The following is a 6,420-nucleotide window of genomic DNA, read 5'->3' on the forward strand; positions in this document are numbered from 1 at the left end:
GTTAGAAAATTGATACTTGTCAGACCAGAATGGGTAAGGAAATCAGAAATATGCACACCATCCAAAAGCATTATAATCTGTGACTTTGGCATTCTTCCACTGATATACAATTAAATTACACTAGGCATTTATTGAAGCCCACTCTGTACCCAGCATTGGGCTAGATGCTAGAAATAGAAATACAAATGACATTTATTTCTTGCCTTTGCAGTGGAGCTCATACTTTAATGCAGGAGATAGAAAGCATCAAGGATTGAATACAATGTTGAAATTCCTGTTTGGTTAGGCTCACCTGGTAAACCATACCATGGAAAAATCCACCTTCCTTATTATGCCACTTTTGTACAAAAACGATAAAAGCATCATGTGATAAGCGATAGACAAATACTGTGAACCAAGTACTCTGGACATGAACTAGATGACACAAAGGTAAGAACCACTGAGTAGAGACTGGCTCAATGAAGAGCATTTACTTAACTTAGAAGGAAGGGAGGACAGGGATAGCTGGAACAGCCTGACCTATGGAGATATGAGAGTGTGTCACATCTGAGGAAAGACAGCTCATTGCAAACGATGTCTAAGGGGATGTAACATGGACAGGGGAGTGGGAGGCAAATAAAGGATTGCAATCATACCATAAAGAAGCTAAATAACCCTTGGCCTAATAAGCTTCACTCATATAATAACTCTATCTTTCGAACTTTGTGATTCTAGAATTGACAGAGACACGGCTCTTTGTTTTATTCAGTTTTTGTTTTCCTGAACCCCTACATGCTTTATTTCTATTTCACAATGAAACAAACCATAATGTGTATTTGTAGTGTATTTTTATTGGGAAAGTTAAAAACCAGGCAAGTATTAGGTGGAAGAGACTTAGACTAAGGTAACAACAGTGAAAATGGGGCAGGTGGGAGTGGGAAAGAGAGACAAATCAGAGTGGTGCTTTGAAGTTAGAATCAAAACTCGTATAAAGTAGATGCCCTGCAATCCAAATTCTGGGAGAACAGAATTTCCCCTGCCATTGGGAGAGCTAAGAAAAGTGAGACAAAGTCATCTGTACAAATATTCATCGGCTCCTTTGCCACCCTTCAGTATTCTATGGTGTTGGCACTTAACTTCTTTTGCTGGCTGACTTCTAGTTAGATTCCACCAGTAGAGGCACTGGTGGATATTGGACAATGAGAAGGATAGAATATGACTTTTTTCTCGTTTAAGCCTTCTTCTTTTCAAGAGCATCTTTTAGCACTTCCAGCATCCGCAACCCAGAGTCTCTTCCTTAGCCATAGCCCCAGAGTACCATACTCTCTTAACAGTTCTACAACCTGGCTTCCCAGAACCCTCTTGATGTCTTAGGTACTTACTCCAATCCTGTATTTGTACTTGTGAAGTAAGCAAGTACTTCTGAAGTACTTCACAGCACTTGCTCCACAGTTTCAGCGCTGACTAGATAGTTCCACCTTGAGTGCCAAGCTCTTTCTTCATGCCAAGTCACAGAGCAGAGGGGTGTTCCTGATCCCTTATAACACCAAGGGTCCTCCTCTGTTATCCCAGATTTAGGGATATTAGCTGAATCCTGCATTAATCTCTGAATTACATCACCTTCCCTTTTTTGTTCTTTTAGCTCCTCAACACATTTGTAACCAGTTACCTATATTAAGTCACCTCTAAAAAAACAAAGCATCATTTATCTTACAGATTAGACCCTAAATTATCCAGTACATGTTACCAACAGTGGGTCAACAAAGACATTCACCAAAATTGGATTCTTAGAGTGAGTGGCTGACCTGTGTGAGTTCAAAAGTACGGATGTCATAAGTCCTACAGGAAAACGAAATACTGGTAATCTATAGCATGCATAGGAATTATGACTTCTTAAATTATCAATTAAATTACTTCAGATGAATTTTCTAAAGAAAACAAAAATTTGGGAGAACAATTGGATGCTGCATTAAATTGTTATGATAGAATGATGCTATGGGGTGAGATGTCTGCTTTTGGAGTTTACATAAATAAATATCACAGACTTGGGGCTTTAAACTCTCAGCACAAGGCATGGTCAAAAGTTGTCCATAGTATAGCTAAAAGAATTATCTTTTTATTAGCTTATTTTAGTGCAGGGCAGATATGGCTAAAAATGAGATTTTCAAATCTAGTTATGAAGGATGATATCTTACAACATAAGTTTAATTCAGATGCTTGTGAAGTGTGTTATTTGAAAGTAAAGACATTGATGGGGTAAGAGTGGGGACCCTAAAACTTAAAATGAAAACTTTTGAGTAGATAAGGAAGAATCTAAGATATATGAGCATCCCTAGCCGAGTAGAAGAAATGCCTCCTTTCTCAACTAAAGAGACTAATCTTCCCTTGCTTGAAGATCCTATAATAACCTTACTCAAGGAAATTGCCTTGCAAGAAGATAACTATTCTCTTTAAGACAACCTCACCACCCACCACTGCTTCCATAACTAGAATCTACTTACATATTCCCCATTGGCAGCAAGCATAATCTGACCACCCAAAAAGATATATTAAACAATAAAATATTTATAAGATTTCTTTATATCAGCGGACACCTGGAGAATATGAATAGGAATATATTCTAAGGGTATTAGGCTAAGAAGAATGGAATATATATAATATTGCATTAAAGCTAATTTTTTATCCGGGTACATTTTTTTGAGACGCTGAAATTAATGTGTTAGCTTGAGCAAGTAGAAATGGCTATGATAGTTAACTTTGTTAGTTAATTAAATCAGGACTCAAGGTGACCTATGTTCAATGACCTTTATTCAATATTTAGATGACAGTACTTCCCTAGCATAATGTAGAGGAAGGAATCCAAAACCTAGGCAGACATAAATGTTAGAGTGAATTTACTATATGTGATCCATCCCATTCTCGCTGTTTCTCAAGAGGGCCCTTAGGCACTGAAAAATGCATTAGTGAGGGGAGAACCAACATCATTGAAAAGTGTTGTCCTATCTTTCCTTTGAAGACTACAGATAATAGAGAGAGAGATTCCATTGACCTGAGTTTCCTAATTTCCATGGAAAACATAAGATCTGAAGTGGCAGAGGACAAATACCAGAGAAAAGATGAATACACTTAATGTAACAGGCAGAGAGAAAGAATGGCAATCAGACAAGAATCCCTGTTTTGATAGGAATATTTGATGTTAGCTAAATAATTATGGTGTCTTTAGGAATGAAATAAATGTATTAAGTAATTAATCTATATATCTAGAAAAACTCTAGGAATATAAAATGCTACTGTAAGACCACTATTCAAATCAAGCATTTATGACATAGGATGACATATTGAATTTTGATCTAGATTTGCCTCACAATGTGCTCAGGTGTCCATGGTTATTTTCTTGGTTCCAAAATATGTAATTGAAATAGATTGGTAGAATTTCCACACTGACTCCTTGACCATGGAGTGAGACTTACCAGAGTAGTAAAGCAAAAGCAATACCACATTTTTAAGGAAATTTCCAAGATTATTGTCATCATTAAGACTTGAAAAATGTAGCATTTATGATACCTACCAACTCCCAATGTTGCCATCTGTACAAGAGGCAGATAGGTGTTAGAGAAAAACTATAGATGATAAATTTAATTATGCACTGATTCAGATTTCAGCTGCAGTTCTATATGTGGGATCTTCAGATATGGTCTAGATGTGAAGCAAATCAATTCAGAAATTAATCGTGCAATTTTCTTTTACACCAATTATAAAGAATCACCAGAGTAATTTTCTTTTACCAGAAAGGGTCAGCAGTATACTTTCATTGTACATTTTGGGTTATGTCAGCTCTCCTGCTCTTTGTTATAATCTAGTCTTCAAAGACCTTGATAATCTCAACCTCTCACAGGTATGTTAGTGAACTAAATGATATCTAACTGACTTTTCAAATGTGATTGCTGACACATTGCATTCTCTGGAGCAGTTGAGATAACATTGGTAATCTGTTCTTCAAAGGTTTGGAAGAGAATAAAGTCGTGTGGAGTAGTGAATTAACAACTTTTTATATTTCTTCCATGGAAATCATTCTAGTGTTCTACCTCTTTACTGGTTAATTTTGTAAATTATACTTTCCTACATAATTGCTATTTTGTTCTTTTATATCTTTATTTTTGAAGCACTATCATAGGCTGAGAAGTGAGTTAAAGTCTATTCCGTGTGTATTTCTCTATCTTGTAGTTTTCATTTTATGAAATTGATGCATTTGGCTCATAAATATTCAACACTAATATATTTTCATTGTGAATAGCTCTTTGTAATATTACAGAGTATCTTTTATCTCAGTTAATGCTTTTTGGTCAGAATTCTGTCCTGACCAATAGATTATGACTCCAGCTTCCTTTCTGCATGCCTTGTATAATTTGCCATAATTTTATTTTCAATCTTTCTGAATTACTTTGTTTTATCATATATAGATATGTAGAGAGTATTTTATATATATTTATTAAGTATTTTGCTTTATTGAAAAATCTTTCTGAAAATATGTAAGTTAAGTTTATATTTATTAATATGAAAGATATTTCTGATCCTATTGCTATTGTATAATTTTATATCACATTTTTTCTTTTTACAGGTTTTTAAAGAGACAAATTAGTAGTCTCATTCCTTCACTTTATTTTTCATGTGTAATTCTTCTGACAGTTATGATAGTTTATTTTTTGTTCTAGTCATTACCTTTATAATTATGACTTTATATAATACCCCTACTTAGCTATTTCTTTTGACAGTAATTATCCCTGCTTTGAATAATGATAAAATAGTGTTCTATTTTATTTCCTTTACTTTCTAAATTTACTCTATTTTCTAATTTTGATAATATTAACTTTATCAATATTTATATTCATACTTCTAAATTCATCTATAATTATATTACTGGTTTTTCAACTTCTAAGAATTTAAGGATTTAGCTAATAGAATATCTTTGTAATCAGTGAACTTATCTTCCATGTTGTTTCCTCCTTCTTTCCAATTTAGTTAACTGTCTTATTTCTACATACATAGGCATACAACTTTTACATTCTGTCCTGTCACCATAAGCCCCACTTTTGTTTGAGTCCTAGTTTTATAGTTACATATGTTCAATGCTCAACAAAATAATGTCAAAGTATTTTGCCACAATTTCTCCAGTTCATCCTTTGGTTTAAATTAATTTTCCAATAGTTTTCTTGAGAAAGACTCATGGTTTTTCTTGTTTTATACATGTTCAAAATTGTTTATCTGAGGTTTTTATACTTGAGAACATCTTGGTCAAATTAAAAAAAAAAATCCTTGGCTCACAAATTCTTCCCTTGAGTATTTTGTAGTTCTTCCCCTCTGTCTGTGGAGAAATCTATGTCTGGCTTGATTTTTCCCCCCTATTTTTTTTATACCGCTGCCCAAGAGAGTTTATCTTTAAAGTCCAAGAAATTATATTTACTAGGCTTATTCTCAATGTTGAGTTTTCTGGGTCAATTGTGTGTGTGTGTGTGTGTGTGTGTGTGGGGTGTGTGTGTGTGTGTGTGTGTTTGTTTGGGTGTTTTTTTTTTTTCCTGGATGAAATGTGCCCTTATAGAGTCAAGGATTTTTGTTTTGTTTTGTTTTTTAAATCTCAAGAAAGTCTTTTGAATTGTATCTTTAACTTATTTTCTGTTTCATTTATTTTATTTTATTTTTCAGATACTGTAGCTATGTATCATTTGGATATCTGTTGTCTGTTTCCTAGAATGTCTTTTTCTTTCTAATCCTTTAAAAATCTTTTTTTTTTTAATTCTTCATTAATTTATTCCTGTTTGGTGAGCTATTTTTGGAAGATTTTATATATGTTTTTGTGTCTATGAATTATATCTATCCTTTAGTTTTAATGAAAATAAAAATCATGGGTCTTTTTTAATTTTTAAAAATTGTTGGTAATTCTGAACAATTTCCAAGGAAAGATGATATCTTATAAAATCATATTTATAAGAAGACTCTCTAAGAAAAAATTTATGGTTGCTAGATGGGAGGGTGGCTCAGAGGATGGGTGAAAAAGGTGAAGGGATTAAGAAGTACAAATTACCAGTTATAAAAATAGTTGCCAGGATATAAAGTATAGCATAAGGAATATAGTCAATAATATTATAATAACTATGGATAGTGTCAAATGGCTACTAGGTTTACCAGGGTGATCACTTCCTAAGTTATATAGTATCTTATCACTATGTTGTATATCTGAAACTAGCAATATTGTATGTTAACTATAACTGGAATTTTTTTAATTATTAAAAATAAATTTAAAAAATAAAAAATAATAAAAAGAAGGTTCTCTAAGTATTTAAATTAAAATAAATAACAACATAAAGCTGTCCTCTATAACAACTATTATTTAAAGTTGTACTAGAAACCCTGGCACAAAATAAAAAGAAGGAAAAAATATTTAAA

Source organism: Pteropus alecto, unplaced genomic scaffold (genome assembly GCF_000325575.1).
Source record: "Pteropus alecto unplaced genomic scaffold, ASM32557v1 scaffold171, whole genome shotgun sequence".
Lineage (NCBI taxonomy): Eukaryota > Metazoa > Chordata > Mammalia > Chiroptera > Pteropodidae > Pteropus > Pteropus alecto.